Below are 19,935 nucleotides of genomic sequence, written 5' to 3'. Positions count from 1 at the left end.
TGTGATTTTGGGCTGATTGAGCGGTCTGGTGCTTTGCTATCTCTGAGGGTGTTCGGTGAGGTTTCAAGCAGTGTGAGCAGCCAGGAGGCCAAGGAACCTGAAGACAGGACGCGAGACCCCGATCGACTGCATTTCTCATCAATCTCACTGATTAAAGTGCATGCAAGATTGAAATCAACTAGGCCGAGAGTGGAGGACGAGCAGGTGTTCAGTGCCATCTGTCTGTGTCTGACCGGTATGTATGTATGTATGTATGTATGTATGTATCTCTCTCTCTCTCTCTCTCTCTTCCCCCCCCCCCCGCCCCTCCAGCCGATGCTGCTGGCCAGTCTCTCTTTCCCTCACAGTGCTGATGGAGGAAAGTGCTTGTATTTGACTTGTCTCTCTCTTTCCCTCTTGTTTGCTGCTGCCAGAGGAAGGTGATGGAGTCTTAGATCTTGGGCAAGGTTTAATCGAAATGATTTATGGATTGGACTCTATGTTATGAAGTGTTTCTGCTACCCCCTTTTTTATTGCTATTTTGTGTGATTTTGACCGGAGCAGACTGGCTCTGTGGCCTGCAGTCAATGAACGACATAGCACTAAGTTGAACTGAACCGTGGTTTGATGTTTTATATTCAAGTTTCTAACTTGTTTTTTGCCATTTGCGCATTGGGTATTTGATGTTTTCTTTGAACGGGTTCCAAGGTGTTTCTTTGTTTCATAACTGTCTGTGGGAAGACAAATCTCAGGGTTGTATACTGCATACATACTTCAAATCTTTGAGCAAGGTTGGGTATGGCCTTCAGCACCAAAAAAATACCAACAATGTCTCTGCAATATAGTTAAATCCACTGTAGGAACAAACTAACCAATCTTAGTCCCCTCTCTCAGCCCAACTGCCCCAGCACTAAGAATAATTATACTTAGTTCAAAGGTCACATTACCCTCACCTGTGACATCAGACTGCTGGAAAGGGCACTATTCTGAGCTGCCATGGAAAGGAACTTCCTTGAAATAAAGTGCAACACCTTCTATGGGTTCACTTACAATTCACCTTTCAAAGTGGAGAAGCAACATTCAGGACAGTATCCTCAAGCATGCAGAAGACTGGTGTAAATGGCAGAAAGAGTGCATGTCCTAACAAAATATTCATTCATCTGGCTAGTCAAAAACCTCCTAACCTGTCTGTATAAAAGTCTGCAGGTTATCACATTGGTCTACTCAGTCTAAGTGGCTTGGTCACAGTGACTGAGGGTAATGGTGAAGGTTGAAGATTTGTGACAAATGGTGTTCTGCAAGGACCCATAAATGACGAGGATAAAAATGTAGATGGTTTGATTAGTAAGTCTGCAGATGACCCAACATTTGGTGGAGCTGTGGATAGTGAGAAGGTTGTCAAAAGAATTCTGCAGGATATAGATCATGAGAAAATTTGTGTGGGGAAATGGCAAAAATGGAATTTGATCTGGACAAGTATGGCGATGCATTTTGGGAGATCAAATGCAAAAGGAAGCTATACGGTAAATGACAGGACACTTAAGAGCATTGAAGTAAATGGGGATCTTGGATTGCAAGCAGATAGCATGGTACACAAGACATACGGCATATTGGCCTTCACTGTGCAGGAGTAAACCCTGTGGACAAATCCGGAGCTGGAGTCCCTAAGGCAGTCTGACGTTGCCTTCAACTTCGGTCTGGCAACTCCTGCGACGACACTGGTGCCAAGTTGTATCGACTGTTACCCTTCCCTTGGACAACATCGGTGTCGTGGAGAGGGGAGGCTTGCAGCATTGGCAACTGCTGGTCTTCCATACAATCTTGCCCAGGCCTGTGCCCTGGAGAGGACACTCAGACTTTCCAGGCACAGATCCATGGTCTCGCGAGACTAACGGATGCCACCACATGTTCAGGACACTGAGTAGAAAATTTGGGAAATACAAATCTGTATAAAATTTTGGACAGGCCATATCTGGAATATTACATGCTGTTCTAGTTCCCATACTATAGGAAGAATGTGGAGGATTTAGAGAGGGTACAGAAGAGGTTAATCAGGATGTTGCCTGAATTAGAGAGTATTAACTATAACAAGAAGCTGAACAAACTTGCATCAGAGGCTGAGGAATGAACTGGCAGCACAGATTATGAGGCATGGATGGGATAGGTAAGAATCTTCGTCCCAAGATGGAAATGTCAAAAACTAGAGGACATAGTTTAAGACAAGGGGCAAGCTTAAAGGAGACGTGTAAACCAAGCATTTTCCTTTTTACTCAGTTCTAAGTAAATTTGTCACCAAAGTAAATATATGTCACCATATACAACCCTGAGATTCATTTATTTATGGGCATACTCAATAAATCCAATAACATAACAGAATCAGTGAAAATAATATCAATAGAATCAATGAAAGACTACACCAACAGAGTGGATAAGCAATGTGCAAAAGACAAGAAACGGCAAGTACAAATAGAAAGAAAAAAAATAATAGTAATAATAATAATAAGAAATACATAAGCAACAAATATCGAGAACATAAGATAGAGTCCTTGAAAGTGAGTCCACAAATTGTGGGAACAGTTCAGTGATGGGGCGAGTGAAGCCATCCCCTCTTGTTCATGAGACTAATGACTGAGGTGTAATAACTTGGAATACATTGCCAGGGAGGTGGTAGAATGACATCATGGTTAGTGCAAACACAATGGGCTTATCAGCCCATTCCTGTGCTGTACTGTTCTCTGCTTCAACTCAGTACACAGGATCACGCCAGCCTTGTTCCTGAGGAACTACCAAAGAGGAAAATCTGGGTGCAACTAATTTTATCCATGACTCTAATAACAATAGCTTTGCCAGCAAAAGCAAACATTGGACTTTGTGCTTGTTGAACAAAATTCCTGCAGGTTCATAGCAATAGGCTCTGAGCATTCTATTTTAACATATAGACATTCACTTTCTGCAGGAATCTGCTTTGTGGGCAAGGTACTCTGTTACTTCTACCACTACCAGATTTAAATGGCCTGTGTCAATTAACACTTTGTAGCTAGTTTCATCAGTAAGATACTACCTTGAACAATTTTTCAGGATTGGTATAAAACTAAAGTTGCTTCTTTGCAAATTAATAAACCAATACTTTCATCTAATATTATACTACAGGATTCCACAACATTTATTTACAGATGCTTAAGAAAATAAAGGTGTATATGCAAACCTGTGGCTCAGAGACAAGCTTGTACAATAATCTTATTTGAGGGGGAAAAAAAGCTAATTACCTCAAAGATCAATGTGACCTAAGTAGCAGAAAATCAGCTGGAAAGTATTTTGTACAATGGTGGACAGACATTTAGCAAACAAAAATGAATAAAAATAATCACTGTGGATTTGAAAGTGCTGGCTCTACCTCGTTAATTGGATTGAGAATATATCTAGTATCACAAATATAAGAACTGGAAGCAGATCAGGCAATTTGGTCATCGGATCCAGCTATCATCATTCATGAAGATGATGGATGATATTCATCCTCAGCTACATTTTTCCCACTATCCCCATATCCTTTTAATCTCTTAGAATCCCATCAACCAATCAACTGGAATTTTGGTAGAACATATTGACTGAATCTCTATGATCCTCCAGGGTAGAAAATTCCAAAGATTCACCACTCCTGTGTGAAGAAATTTTACTTCCTGTCTGTCTTAAATGCCTTAGTCCTTTATGATTCCTAGTCCAAGATTCCTCTGCCAGGAGAAACACACACATTACATACACCATGTTAAGCTCTAAGATTTTTTTCTAAGTTTCAATGAAATATTCTTTAATCTTTCTGAACTTCGGAGAATACAATCTTATCCTACTCAATCTTTCTTTGAACATCAGGTTCACCATCTCAGGAATCGGGATGGTGTATCTTTGTTATACTCCCATAGCAACCATATCTATTCTTCTAATAAGGAAACCAAAGATGTACACAATATTCCTGATGTGGTCTCATCAAAGTCTATATAATTGCAGAAAGACATTTTTAGTGTGGCACTCAAATTCTCTTGTGATAAAGGCCAACATATCATCTGCCTTCCTGATTGTTGTACCTGCATAGCAGCTTTCAGTGACATGCACAAAAACATCTATCTCCATTTAAACATTAATATTTCCAAATCTACCACTATTTAAGAAATACTTTGCTTTTCTTTTTGCACATCTAATATGTTTCTCCATTTTATGCCATCTGCCATTCTTACATTCCTTTGCTTACCTTCTCCTTGAAGGCTTCTTCACAACACACAATGCCACTTAATTTTGTACCATCAGAAAATTTGGTAATATGACATTTGGTTCCCTCAACCAAATCATTGATATGGTTAATGAATAGCTAGGGTCTAAGCACTGATATCTATGCTTAGAGGCTGCCAACACAGGGAAACATCTGCTTGTTTCACTTCTTTGCAAAAAGTGAGTGGATTATTACCAGTTTCATGTGCTTTAACCATGCTGACCAACTTCCTCCTTGGAACTTATTGAAAGCTTTCTAAAAATCTGAATACAGTATATCCACTGGTTTGTGCTTATTTGTTCTGCAACTCACTTCTTCAAAGAAATTCATCAGATTAGTCAATTATAATCCCATTTCATAAATTCACCGTTTCTGTTCAATCCTATTATTCATTCCCAAGAATTTTAATTTCACACATTTCATTATACATTCCAGTATTTCACTGAGACTGACATTAGGCTAACAGGTCAGTAATTCCCTCAACTCTCCAGAACCCTGCATTAATGAAACTGCTGTGGACTTTATTTCTGAAAAACAATTAATAACATGCCTTGAAAATGACAAATAGAAATATTTAGTTACTATGTGGTTACCAGATAATACGAACAACAGACAGGTTTTTGCCAATATAATCAAATATGCAGCACACACAAAATGCTGAGGAACTCAACAGGCCAGGGAGCATCAATGGAAAAGAGTACAGTCGACATTTCAGCAGGACTGGAGAAATAATAAGATGGAGTAGATTTAAAATGAGGAGGAAGGAGAAGGAGAAACACAAGGGTGCAGGTGAAATTGGGAGGGGTGAAGTAAAGAACTGGGAAGTAGTTTGGTGAAAGAGATACAGGGGTGGAGAAGGGGGAATCTATGAGGAGAGGATAGAAGGCCATGGAAGAAATAAAAGGGGGGAGGAGCACCAGAGGGAAGCGATGGGTAGGCATGGAGATAAGGTGAGAGAGGGAAAAGGGACTGGGGAATGGTGAGAGGGGGTATTACCGGAAGTCGAGAAATCGATGTTCATGCTATCAAGTTGGTGGCTACCCTGACGGAATATAAGGTGTTGTTCCTTCAACTTGAGTGTGGCCTTATCACGGCAGTAGAGGAGGCCATAAACTGAAATGTCAGAATGGAAATGGGAAGTAGAATTAAAATGGGTGGCCACTGGGAGATCCCGCTCTTCAGCAAAGCGGCCTCCGAATCTATATCAGGTCCCACCGATATACAGTAGGAATCCTCCAGCATTTCATGAGTGCCTGTTGGATTTAAAGAATCTGCAGATTTTCTCTAGTCTGTAATCAAATATGCTTGGAGTTTCGTTATGAGTGGAGTTCTTTAAGGTTTTCTATAAGATACATCACCTTTGATAATGGTCTTTATTAATCTAAAGAAAGATTTAATCAGTACTGTTCTATTTGTTAATATGTGACAGAATTTATAATAGATTAAAGACAAATAAGCTGGCTGCTGAATTTGTGACAAGTATATAGAATAACTGATTGAGAACAAATGTATTTATCTATGAATGGAGTTTGAAAACTTAAAATGTTTATACCATGCATATTCCCATTAAAAGAATCCCATAAATTGCTAGTTAATTTTGATTTTGAGGTCTCCAGGAATTTGCTGATTCCACTAGTAGATCAAGAGTTATTTTCCAGAAACATTCTGACCAATATGTGTGGCTTTTCCCCCACTTACTTTCTATTAACTTTTGCCGGAACAATGTGGATGATTTTAATCCAATCCTCCAGATAGAAATCCTTTGAGATCAGATGGATCATTGGTTTTATGCCTTCCTCAATATTAAAACTAGCCAGATGTAAAACCAGCAGTCCTAGCTACAAGCTATTTTCCAGTTTGTTGAGTGGGCCAAAATTACCCCAGGCTATAACTTGCTGTAACATCGGTGCTAATTTTATCTATGACAGATGAGACACACATCCATCCCATGTAAAGCTTTAAAAAGAATAATATTATCTTATCATTCTTCCCAGCACTTAGTCTATTGTCCTGAAGGTTCAGAAATTCATAGGGGCAGTTAGATGTTTGTCTCCACCTCTTTCAAGCAAAACATCCAGACTAATACCTCACTTTGATGAAAATTCTTCCCTTCAACTCTGGAATTCTGTTATAAATTATCGGGAATCTGTTTCTCTCATTATTAAACTAAATTCTAAAGGAAATAATCTTGTTCTTTTCCCTCATAATGTTATAGAGTAATAAAGCACAGAGACAAGTCTTTTGACGTAATTTGTCCATGCTGACCACAATGCCTATATCCCTGTAAACCTTTCCTATCCATGTACCTGTTCAGGTGTCTTTGAAATGTTGCTGTTGTACCTGCCTCAATCACTCCTTTTGCAGCTCATTCCATATAAGCACTACTCCTCTCTGCATGAAAAAGGTGTCCCTCAATGAGCAATACTCATTGCTACATTCAGTGAGACATACTGTGAGATGCTAAATAAATGGTCAAATGGCCCAATGTGCAACAATAATTTGTCGACATTTATAATTAACTACACATCATCCTGTCACCTTGGGATATCATGCTTATTGTATATAAATGACAGCGGGTGCCATTAGTATTGTTGTCGTTTTAAGAGATTTTTGGCCTACATATTCAATCATCAATATACCATGGCTAGCTCAGATCTACGATTGAACCAGAGTAAGAATTCAAATTTGATAATTCTTACCTCCTTGGCACAGAAATCACTAGATAGATTTTCTCTACCCTAAATTTTCAAATTTGACTAACAAATATACAAAATATTTAAAAACGCAAACACGAGAAGATCTGCAGATGCTGGAAATTCAAGCAACACACACAAAATGCTGGTGGAACACAGCTGGCCAGGCAGCACCTATAGGAAGAAGTACAGTCGACGTTTCAGGCCGAGACCCTTCGTCAGGATGCTGCCTGGCCTGCTGCATTCCACCAGCATTTTGTGTGTGTTACAAAATATTTAAATTATTTTTAATAGCTTTTGTGTTAATTTGAATAGGTTCGATATAATCTGGCATCTGTTTGCTACAGGAATGTGATCAGATGTGGTATTGTATTCAATAAAGACTGACTGACCAATTCGCCATCCAGGGTGGAAATATTCAGTGTGAAATATGTACTGCCCCTCTCAAAATATGGTTTGATGCTTGAGTGGAAGGTGGTAAATAGATGGAAACAGAGATATGGTAGTAAACTGGATCCAGCAATTACACTTAATACTAGATATTGTCCAAACTTTCTGGCAAACCTGCACCTTGGTAATGGTATATTACCGTACATCCATCAGAGACTAACACTATTATTTATGCCATTTTTAATTTCTTATGACTTTTGCACGGCTTTATGATGCTTTTTAACACTGCCAAGTAAGCTCTGCTCCTTGTAAAATGAATGGCAATTGCTAATTTTCTGAATTAAAGCCAACTGGATTGCTGCTGTTTCCTACATTTTAAAAGAATGAAGCTGGTGGGCTCCTAGTGAGCTGTAAGTGGCATTTTAAAGAGCCTATTGTTCTTTACTTTCTTTTGAAGGATCAGCTTTATATAACCCGAGGAAGAGCATGAAAGGATTATACATGCAATTTTAATTATATGTCAAAGGTATATTTTTGTAAGCTTTTGTTTCCCTTTTTAAGTATTAATTTCAACACAAAATCTATTCCATTTATATACACTACTTGCAAAATTATCTTGAAAATTGCTTTCTGTGCTTCAACATAATTTATTTTTACTTTAGGTTTCTTTCATCAAATAATCTGGAACTTAATGATGCCAACAATTTTTTTTCTCTATTAAAAATTAATGCAATGAATGGTTTATACAAATCATTTACATAAAGGTTAATAAATACATAACCCTGAAATCTAATGATAAACTTTGTAATATTACATGAGGAACAATGTGGATAGATTTCCAACATCAATGATATCGGTGGAATCAACTATTTGTAGAATCCCATTACATTTTGGATATATTTTTAACTAAGTTTTGATAGGAATTTAATATGCTTCCCTACTGCCCACACAGAAACTTTTCAACTACTGTCAAAGAAAACAGAATGGCCCTCATAAAACCTGAGTGTTGAAATTACTGTACTGAAATTAGTACGCATCAGAGCATTATCATCCATGATGAATTTTTTGATCATTCAAACATGGAATCTTTTTCTAGTTTTGGCAAAGGTGCAAGGGATGTAATAGCCTCCCTCTCTGCTGGGAGATTTTATGGCATGTGTACAGCCTAACATCGCAAACAACACATTTCACCATGTTTCCATGTACTGTACATGTGATAAATAAAGCTAATCTTACCTCATCTTAGAACATTATAGCATAGTACAGGCCCTTTGGCCACGATGATGTGCCAACCTTTTACCCTACTTCAGCACCAATCAAACCCCTTCCTCCCACACAACCCTTCATTTCTCTATTATTCTTGTGCCTATATAAGGGTCTCTTAAATGTCCCTAATGTATCTGCCTCTACCACCTTCCCTGGTAGTGCATTCCACACACTCACCACTTTCTGCATTAAAAACCTTACCTCTGACATCCCCTTTTACTTTTTGCCAAATGCCTTAACATTATGCCCCTTGTATTAGCTATTTCTGCCCTGGGAAAAAAGTCTCTGGCTGTCCACTTGATATATGCCTGTACACCCCTATCAAGTCTCTTCTCATCCTCCTTCACACCAAAGGGAAAAGCCCCAGGTCATTCAACCTATCCTCACAAGACACGTTCTCCAATCCAGGCAGCATACTGATAAATTTCATCCCTAAAGATTCAACATCCTTTCTATAATGAGGTGACCAGAACTGAACACAATAATGCAAGTGTGGTCTAACCAGAGTTTTGTACAGCTGCAACATTACTTCATGGCTCTTGAACTCAATTCTCTGGTATCATCTTATTCATGATAAAAAGAATTATCAGGCAGGTCAATGATTTACAGTATTGAATTTTATTTTTCAACTATCATGTTCTGCAACTTTATGCTTATTTTAATTATTCTGAACTCTTTAACTGAGTCTATGATCAATTTATAGTTAAAGGAATCTTACGGGAATTTCAGCCTTGTACTTGGGTCATTGGGTGCATTTAAGGCTAGACAGAAGACTTGTTTAAAGTATATAAAATTATGAGAAACAAAGATGGATGGATGGAGGGATGAACTTTTCCCCTTAGTATAGATATCAATAAATAAATAAAAGGCCATTGGTTTAAGGTAAGGGCATTTGAAGATTTTTACCTTCAGGATGGCTGAAATACCACCTGAGGAGCTAGTGGAGGTAGAATCTCATATAAGACTGAAGGCAATTATGAGAGCTTTCAGGATGCACATTCCATCAATAACACTTTGTCGATTACTGTTATTTTGCAGAAGTCCAAAGTTCTACTGGAAAAATGGTGAACCCTTGATTTCAGGTGAATACATATTTTGTATTTACAGCTGGAAAGGATATTTGATGCCATTGCTGGGTTTTCAATAGAGCAGGCATTCATAGACAATTGTGCCCTTACACACATTATGTGGCTCAGCTAGTAGATTCACTGCATTACATTTCCAGATCTCTGAGTTCAATCCTGTTCATGGGTGTGTGGAGTCTGTACATTCTCTCAGTGACCTGATGGATTCCCCCCAGACATTCCAGTTTCCTCTCATCTCCCAAAGTTGTGCGGGTTGGTAGATTAATTGGCAACAGTAAATTGTCTTAGTATTTAGATGAATGGTAGAATCCCAGTAGAGTTAAAAACAATGTGGGGTGAATCAAAAAGAAATTAATGTAGCATTAGTATAGATGGATGTTTGATGATCAATGTGGACTCGTTTGCCCAAGAAGCCTGTTTCCATGTCATATTTCTTTATGACTATTTCCTGACAACAGACTGCTACAAGTGTCTTTGTGTAAGGAATGTGCATATTCTTCAGAACACTTATCAGGATTCTTTCTCCTTAATTCTCTCTATTCCAACTCCCATTCCCCGTAGAGACACTACCAATGCTTTATTATTGCAGCATGCACTCATTGTTTGCCAAACTCTGATAGCTGATTGAGTACGGATGTATCGTGACCTCGCAGTGACTTCCTGAGATCAGAGAGGTGAAGTTAAAACTTGGGTATCATTTCTTTATTCAGGTGCCTTTTACTTATTTTTGATGAGAAAGATAGGAAGCCATTTCTCTTTTGTAGAATTTCTTCTGGAAATTTACACTGCTCAGTTTTGAGTGGTAATCTGCGGAAACCATCTGGAGATATTTTGACTAGGATCTTAATTTGGGTTAGCTTATCTCCTTTATTTTCTGGAATGCTGTGCAATGCTCTTCCCGATTTCAGGACAGATGTGCATGATCTTTTAAATCACATTCAGATGAATGTCCAGCACAGTTAGAATTTGGTTTATCTGGCATTGTACAGAATATGCAGTTCTGTTTCAGAATATCTCACTGGGTGTTGCACTATTTAGACAACCTGGATGCTGGAAATACATCCACCATAAGTCCATGGCTATTGCCATTAATTCACTCAAAAATGTGTATAAAATTGGCTATTATCACTTCAAAACAATTTTCTTCACAATTTTGCATGTTGTGCAGTTGAACATATAGGACAAAATGCCTAGAAACATGCACAAGAACGATATCTTGTGAAATATGACATATTTGTCAAGTAATTTACTTTAAAACTATTGAGCTTTTCAGTTGAAAAAGCAAGCATATTTCCTCTAATATTCAATGTTTTCTATGTGTTTCCTTCCTGTAACAAAGAATTTTAAAATATTTTAATGACAATTTTTAAACTGGTAAAAGGATTTAGTGCTTTCCAGGCATATATTACGAATAAACCCTTCTTGAGCTTCCAGCCGGGTACAGGCATTGATTTTAACCAACATTTTGATGACACACTCTGCCATCTTTATCAGGGATGATACCTGGGCATGTCTAGTCTGGTGGTATTTATACCATTGTCATCCGTCCCTCCTGATTGGTTAGTCCTCATTCAATCAGGTTTTTTTTTAAACTCATTTAAAAACAACAACAAGTAAAATTTATACCAAAATTAGAATTTCTCTGAATTATATTTCATCATTGGACATTCAGATTGCTTATTTCAGAATCACTGGGCAAATATATTGAGCTTTACTCATAGAAAGTGATTGAATTGTATTATAGTTCAATTATTGATTAACTGTGATCCCAACAATCAATATTTAAATTGTCAAAATGCTTCCTCAAAATTGTGTTAATTTATTTCATAAGTAGTATTCATGTTGTTCTATGTCAAATGAACTTTAAGTTTAGACTGCATCATCAGACTCACTGTACACTGACTTATTTAACAGTAATAGCCAAACTTTGTATCACTTGGCAAAGCCTCACTGTTCCTGCTGAACTCCTGATGCAGAAGTGCTCACTACAGAATTCGAAGCCACATTGGCTTGAATTAGCATGTGGAAGATCATGTGAGTTTCTGCACATCAATGGCAGCAGAATTGTTCACTTTGATGACAGAAAACTTTGTATCACAATGGATAATGTTATATTTATTTAATGATTTATGATTTAACAATTGAACACAATCAAAGTACTATTCTTAAATAAAGGGTGCTACTTTATAAAAAGTAGTAGTTAGATGCAGATACACCAAATGGTATCCTTTGTTCAGTGAGGAGCAATTGAAGTAAAGATATACTGTTAAGCATTTATTCTGTTAAGCATATATTATGAGTGACCATAATATGGTGGAATTCTTCATTAAGATGGAGAGTGACATAGTTAATTCAGAAACAAAGGTTCTGAACTTAAAGAAGGGTAACTTTGAAGGTATGAGATGTGAATTAGCTAAGATAGACTGGCAAATAATACTTAAAGGGTTGACGGTGGATATGCAATGGCAAGCATTTAAAGATCGCATGGATGAACTACAACAATCGTTCATCCCAGTTTGGCAAAAGAATAAACCAGGGAAGGTAGTGCACCTGTGGCTAACAAGGGAAATTAGGGATAGTGTCAATTCCAAAGAAGAAATATACAAATTAGCCAGAAAAAGCGGCGCATCTGAGGACTGGGAGAAATTCAGAGTCCAGCAGAGGAGGACAAGGGCTTAATTAGGAAAGGGAAAAAAGATTATGAGAGAAAACTGGCAGAGAACATAAAAACTGACTGTAAAAGCTTTTATAGATATGTGAAAAGAAAAAAATTGGTTAAGACAAATGTAGGACCCTTACAGTCAGAAACAGGTGAATTGATCATGGGGAACAAGGACATGGCAGACCGTTGAATAACTACTTTGGTTCTGTCTTCACTAAGGAGGACATAAATAATCTTCCTGAAATAGTAGGGGACCGAGGGTCTAGTGAGATGGAGGAACTGAGGGAAATACATGCTAGTAGGGAAGTGGTGTTAGGTAAATTGAAGGGATTAAAGGCAGATAAATCCCCAGGGCCAGATGGTCTGCATTCCACAGTGCTTAAGGAAGTAGCCCAAGAAATAGTGGATGCATTAGATTGGAGGGTGGCTAATGTAACCCCGCTTTTTAAAAAAGGAGGGAGAGAGAAACCGGGGAATTATAGACCGGTTAGCCTAACATCGGTGGTGGGGAAAATGCTAGAGTCAGTTATCAAAGATGTGATAACAGCACATTTGGAAAGCGGTGAAATCATCGGACAAAGTCAGCATGGATTTGTGAAAGGAAAATCATGTCTGACGAATCTCATAGAATTTTTGAGGATGTAACTAGTAGAGTGGATAGGGGAGAACCAGTGGATGTGGTATATTTGGATTTTCAAAAGGCTTTAGACAAGGTCCCACACAGGAGATTAGTGCAAACTTAAAGCACACGGTATTGGGAGTATGGTATTGATGTGGATAGAGAATTGGTTGGCAGACAGGAAGCAAAGAGTGGGAATAAACGGGACCTTTTCAGAATGGCAGGCAGTGACTAGTGGGGTACTGCAAGGCTCAGTGCTGGGACCCCAGTTGTTTACAATATATATTAATGACTTAGACAAGGGAATTAAATGCAGCATCTCCAAGTTTGCGGATGACACGAAGCTGGGCGGCAGTGTTAGTTGTGAGGAGGATGCTAAGAGGATGCAGGGTGACTTGGATAGGTTAGGTGAGTGGGCAAATTCATGGCAGATGCAATTTAATGTGGATAAATGTGAGGTTATCCACTTTGGTGGCAAAAACAGCAAAACAGATTATTATCTGAATGGTGGCCAATTAGGAAAGGGAGAGATGCAACGAGAGCTGGGTATCATTATACACCAGTCATTGAAAGTGGGCATGCAGGTACAGCAGGCAGTGAAAAAGGCGAATGGTATGCTGGCATTCATAGCAAGAGGATTCGAGTAAAGGAGCAGGGAGGTACCACAGCAGTTGTACAAGGCCTTGGTGAGACCACATCTGGAGTATTGCATGCAGTTTTGGTCCCCAATCTGAGGAAAGACATTCTTGCCATAGAGGGAGTACAAAGAAGGTTCACCAGATTGATTCCTGGGATGGCAGGACTTTCATATGATGAAAGACTGGATCGACTAGGCTTATACTCGCTGGAATTTAGAAGATTGAGGGGGGACCTTATTGAAACGTATAAAATTCTAAAGGGATTGGACAGGCTAGATGCAGGAAGATTGTTCCCAATGTTGGGGAAGTCCAGAACGAAGGGTCGCAGTTTAAGGATAAAGGGGAAGCCTTTTAGGACCGAGATGAGGAAAAACTTCTTCACACAGAGAGTGGTGAACCTGTGGAAATATCTACCACAGGAAACAGTTGAGGCCAGTTCATTGGCTATATTTAAGAGGGAGTTAGATATGGCCCTTGTGGCTAAAGGAATCAGGGGGTATGGAGAGAAGGCAGGTACAGGGTTGGATGATCAACCATGATCATACTGAATGGCGGTGCAGGCTCGAAGGGCCGAACGGCCTACTCCTGCACCTATTTTCTATGTTTCTATGTTTCCATTCAAGCATTTCATATCATTATGTTCAGTATCAGAATTTTGGACACTAGTACCTTGGTATTAGTATTTCACTAAAATGAACTACTTTTTCAGGCAGCAGTGGTGGCTAGCTCAATTACAATTAATGATCTGTGACTCATAAAGGGCTTTAAATAATCTAGCTCAAAACTGCCAATATCTTGATCAAATCAATTTGACTAATATGCTAGCTTTGCTTGGTGGAATGTGAAATCACCACATGATCTTCAATGTAATAGACAGTGATATGTAAGGAAGATTATAGGGCATCAATACAAAATGGCAGAAATTGTTCACAATGAGTGATGGTAATGTTAGAAATGAACTGTGTAAGGATTCAGTAAACTCCATATATCAGATGGACTCCAGATGGAAGAAAAGGACTGAGCTTTGTCAACATATGATTTACTTTCCCTCTGTCTGTTGCTCAATGCCGTTCCTTATTGTACTCACAGATCAACACATAATAGAAACCAGCCTCCCCTCAATGGACTCTGTTTGTAAAGCAGCCAGAAAAATCAAAGACCCCATCAGAGAGTTTCTCTTCTCCCCTCTCCTATAAGGCAGAAGATACAAAAGCCTGCAATCATGCATCACCAGTCTGAAGGACAGCTTCTAACCCACAGTAATAAGAATATGGAATGGTGCAATAAGTTGGACTCTCGACCTCACAATTTACCTCATTGTGATGCCTTGCTATGATCTGGCAGCTTGTTTAATTGTACTTCCCTTTCTATGTAGCTGTTACACCTTATTCTGTATTGTTATAGTTCTACTCAATGCTCTGTGTAATGATTTGATCTGTATGATGAGTATGCAAGACCAGCATTTCTTTATATCTCAGTACATGTGACAGCAATAAACCAATTCCAGTTCACTAAATATTAAACAAACACATACAGCTCTTGTCTTCTTGCATGCCCTGATCTGCACAGACCATCCAGGTGGATGGATCTTATATTATGCTAAGCTCTAATACAAGAAGCCAAAAGTAAAATATTAAATTAAATGCAGATTCACCCCTCCCCTCCCAGAAATGCTATATCTCACTTGCATGAGGCCTCACATCGTTTAGAAGTCCATAAGCAGTGAAAATTCCCAAGGGACTTTGGATTGCTGCCAGTGGAGATTGTAGGTCAACAGAAAGGTAGGAAGATTCCTTATTCCTTGCACCATGGCAAGGGACTGTGAAATCTGAGGGGGAGGGGATATAGGAGGCTATGGCATGTCAAGCAGCTCCAACAACCTAGCTCAACAAACAAACAAACTGCTGAAGGAACTTAGCAGGTCAAGTATTGTAGAAGCAAAGTTGTGGTGCTTGACGCGCTAAGTTCCTCCAACAGTTTGATTCTTGCTCCAGACTTCAGCACCTACTGTACATTTTCTTGTGCTTAGCCACTTGCTGAGCTGAAAAGAAAGTAAAAGCTGACAACCAATGGGTCAGTGGATTCAACAATCTGGCCCATTAAAACAGAAGTAACTGAAATCCATTTAAAGTAAAGCTTTGTCTATTTAACAATCATATTTCCTGATGAGATAAAGCATATGATTTAGCAAACTAGAAAATTGAGATGACTGTGTGTGAGGCACCATATATAGTGGGTTCCGGTTAATTCGGACACATTGGGACCAGTATATTTTTGCCCAATTAGCCAAAGTTTTATGGAAATAATTAAAAAGGTATAAAAAAGATAAACGAGTAACAAACAACACACATGAAAGTTGCTGGTGAACGCAGCAAGCCAGGCAGCATCTCTAGGAACAGGTACAGTCGACGTTTCGGGCCGAGACCCTTCATCAGGACTAACTGAAAGGAGTAACAAATTATGTATTTAAGTGAAATACAGAACAAATTAGAACACTGCTGATACCACTACAGTACTATAAAACTGTGTATTAATTCCTAATACTTATCGACAGAGAAATTCATTCACACGCATTCTTTTGACTGTATATGAACAACATCAGCACAGTCATCTAGTGCAGATGATGGACTGCCTTCACACAATGCTGTTAATAACTGGATCCTCCAAATCTTTATTTTCATCGTAACATTCAGATGCTTATTGATACCTTCAAATTCTTCGTAGCTGAAGTAGTGAAATGGTTTCAATTTCACTCCTGGCTGCTTCTGGCATCTCCAAGCCTGAATGTTTGAAACTGCAGTGAGCAAAACAGGTCAGAATTGTCTTACTGCTTATTTCTCGCCAACTATCAGTGACAATCACTATTTTCTTTTAAACACAAACACACACAAATGACGCTATTTAAAAACTGTTTGCTCTAAGTATGGTGTAGCGTTAAGTGGCCACACAAGTATGCTCGACTGATCATGTCTGGGAAGTTTCCTGCCCCATTAAGAGCATAATGTCCCAAATAAAAGAAGGGAATCCCAGATATTTTCTCAATTAGGTTTTGTATTTTAAGAGTTGTCCCAAATAACTGGCTACTCCAATTAACCAAAGGCCCGTTTATCTGTAGTCTACTGTTCTGTCAAGTAATAAACAGCAGACTAATAAGCAAGTTGTTAAGAAATAGGAAAACAGGATCACTCTAAAAGAATTCTAGCATTGAAGAAATTTACACTTTGGATGACAAATAAGAGAACATCCACCTCAGAGACATGACAAATTCTGACAAAGGGTCACAGACCTAAAATGTTGACTATTTCTCTTCCCACAGATGCTGCCTGACCTGCTGACTTTTTCCAGAACTTTTTGTCATTATTTCAGATTTCCAGAATCTGCAGTCATTTTGATTTTCAAGGTTATTCCTTGCCCATATCTGAACAGTTTATAAATCAATAAAACCCACTGATTTGTACTATTAAAGTATTCATTTATCACTGTACAAAAATATATGCATTTAAATATGAACTATTTGTTAAAATAATGTAAAATTACTACATAAATTGAAAGGTCAGTATTGTTACAAATTAAAACTCCATTATTTCCACATGACCACTTTAAGATTTAAAACTAAATGTTGTAACTAACTGCTTATTTACAAGAATTAATCATGCAACTACACAGTGCTGTGAATAACATGGTTGCCCTTCTACAACATGGTGGTGATTTCATATATAGCATTTACAACACTTCTGCTCCTTTGCATAGAATAGTCAGTGCTTACTACATTTTAATGCTAAATTCAGTCAAGGTTAGTTAAAATAATGCTCTATAACCGTAATGCAAAGGAGAAATCAGAAAACAGACAACTTAAGTTAATACCTTAAATCAAAATATTTAACATATCTAAGCATTCAATGAATGAAATAACTACACTTTCATGTAATTTGAACGTTAATTAAAATGAATAAAAGATATTTTATCCAAAGTGCATTTAGTCCAAGAGATAAAATAGCTTCCAGTATGAATAATAATCAATGCTTCATTATGAAAAACAAGATCAATTATGCAAATAGCTATTATTCATCAGAAAGACTAACTGTAAAGTGAAAACCATAAAACATAAAATACGAAGAAACTTTAAATATCAAGACGTCTGGAATAAATGCATGACCACGAGACGGAGAACAGTGCCAGAAAGATTACTGAATCACTTACTCAATAGGTCTTTCTATGTTTCTGAATTTCTGCAGGCTGAGAAAGAAATCATTGGGGACAGCAATTTTTAACTATGTAGATCCTTGTAATTATAGCTTTATCAAAGCTTAAGCACAATATGAAAGCAAACGAAAAAATGTATTCCACTTTGTTATCGGAATTCTTATTTTTCTTCCTGCTGTGCTAGCTTTAAATGGTTTTGATTTACATAACGTTTGTTTGGATTTCGAATGCCTGCATCATCAGTGATGCAGTCCTTTGCACCAAATATATTTAAGAATGATTTGGAACATTCTGCTTTGCATCTGTGCCTCTATTTTCCTTTCAGCAGGCTTCCCACAAGGCCATTAACATACCATCATACTTGCCTTATGTGTGAAAGGCAGACTTGCTAATTACTGTTGTGATTCTTACAAAACCAGATCGTAATATTATTTCCTTTCTGCTGTAACCACTTCATTTAAAACCACTGCCACCTAAAATTACATTTGAAAAGTATAGACAAAAGAATTAAAGTTTGTATATGTTAGCTTAATGATCATACATTTTGTTATTAGAATCATCTTAAAAGTGATATAATTATGACTATTTTATGCAATACTGTTTAATGTTTGTTCCAGATGAAATAATTGAGCCTTTCCCATGTTTTCTTTCTCTTCCAATTTCATCTCTTCATGTGTTTCCACAGTCACTGACTGCCCACTCTCCCTTCATGCAAATAATCATTGTGCATGCACAAGGCTCAGCATAGGTCATTTGATTAGAGAGAATTACAAGGATAAACCAAGTGCTGTACTAATCGAGTACACCCACACACATCCAACAGGATTGCTGGATAGCAATCAAGAGCAGAAACTGTGACTAATTTTCCTTTCACTAATTCAACAGTGCTATAGTCCATTCTGGCAACCTTCCTGCTGCCCAAGCTCAACAATGACCAGAGATAATCCATCTATCTTCTTATTCTGTATGCTCAACTGTTTCAGAGTTTTCACTTAGAGGACAAAGAAGATAGAATTCCTGTTGTTTATATTTCATGATAGACAGTAACGTCTCTCCAGAATTATGCAAAATTATATGTAGCTATTTATTAGTAAAGAAGATCAAATTCTCTCCCTCCATGCTTTATTAATTATTCCTCAGAAATTTATAAGTACAACACCTCAAGAATTAAGCACAAATATATAACTGTAGTGTGTATTTTGCTTAGGGAAAAGTAGCGTGCTTATAAATACAGAGGATTCTAGTTAATTGGACCATCAGTTAATCGAGGCAGTGACTTATTTGGGCCGATTCTTAAATAACAAACACTAAATTGAGAAAATGGCTGGGATTCTCTTCATTTAGTTGGGACACTATGCCATTTAATTGGGATAGGAGTCTGTTGCTGAAAATTTCTAACTAGCGTCACTTGTGTGCACTTGCGTGACTGTTAAACACTACACCGTGAAGATTTTGAGGATGCATCTGTCGAATGGAATGTATGAAGGCAGACGATATATCTACACTAAGTGTTTGTGCTGATTTTGTTCATTTACAGTTAATGAAAAGGACACGGCAGCATACACGGGATTAATTTCTCTGTCAATAACTATTAAGAACTAATACATAGTATTATAGTACTGTAGTACTATTGATAGTGTTCTAATCTGTTCTATTTTCATTTAAAAACATAATTGGCTACTCAGTTAAATGGTCATTTTTTATAGCTTTTAAAATATTTCCATGAAACTTCGGCTAATTGGCGTAGCCGTCTTATTGGGTCAAAATGTACTGGTCCTGATGTGTCCCAATTAACTGGAATCCACCATATTACATTCATTTGGCCAATAATGCTGCTTAAAGCATTATAATGGGCTCAGGTTTTGTCTGATTTGATATATTTGCAACAGGTTGTCAAATATGTATTTTTAAAAAATCTGTTTTACATTTCCAGTGGAATCAGCTAACTCTTTCCATTCTCTTTTCCCCAAACAAAATGGCCACATTGTTTAGTTCAAGAATTAAGCAAATATAACAAAAGCAATCATCCTTCTGAAAGACAACCCATCTGTGCTTTACTTTAAATAAAATCTCAGCACAATAAAAAGGCATGATTTTTGAAAAGTGTTTAACTGTTGATTGCAACTATCAGCTTAATTT

The 19,935-nt window shown here is 37.8% G+C and overlaps 1 protein-coding gene across 6 annotated transcripts in view; it reads right to left on the bottom strand.

The window, feature by feature from the left end:
- Nucleotides 1–19,935, bottom strand: part of prickle2b (prickle homolog 2b) — a 213,918-nt gene that overhangs the window by 67,288 nt on the left and 126,695 nt on the right. Inside the window, exon 1 of one of the 6 annotated variants that reach the window (XM_063067968.1) lies at nucleotides 17,794–17,959. The exons of 4 other annotated variants lie outside the window; for them this stretch is intronic. The gene's annotated coding sequence lies outside the window, so the exon portion shown is untranslated. Of the gene's footprint in view, nucleotides 1–16,300; nucleotides 16,320–17,793; nucleotides 17,960–19,935 lie in introns of those variants that run through there. One more of the 6 variants, XM_063067969.1, reaches the window with a different exon arrangement.

The sequence above is a fragment of the Mobula hypostoma genome, chromosome 15, assembly GCF_963921235.1.
Source record: "Mobula hypostoma chromosome 15, sMobHyp1.1, whole genome shotgun sequence".
NCBI classification, from domain to species: Eukaryota; Metazoa; Chordata; class Chondrichthyes; order Myliobatiformes; family Myliobatidae; genus Mobula; species Mobula hypostoma.
The sequence above is the reverse complement of the archived record's forward strand: the minus strand, read 5'-3'. Positions and strand labels throughout refer to the sequence as shown.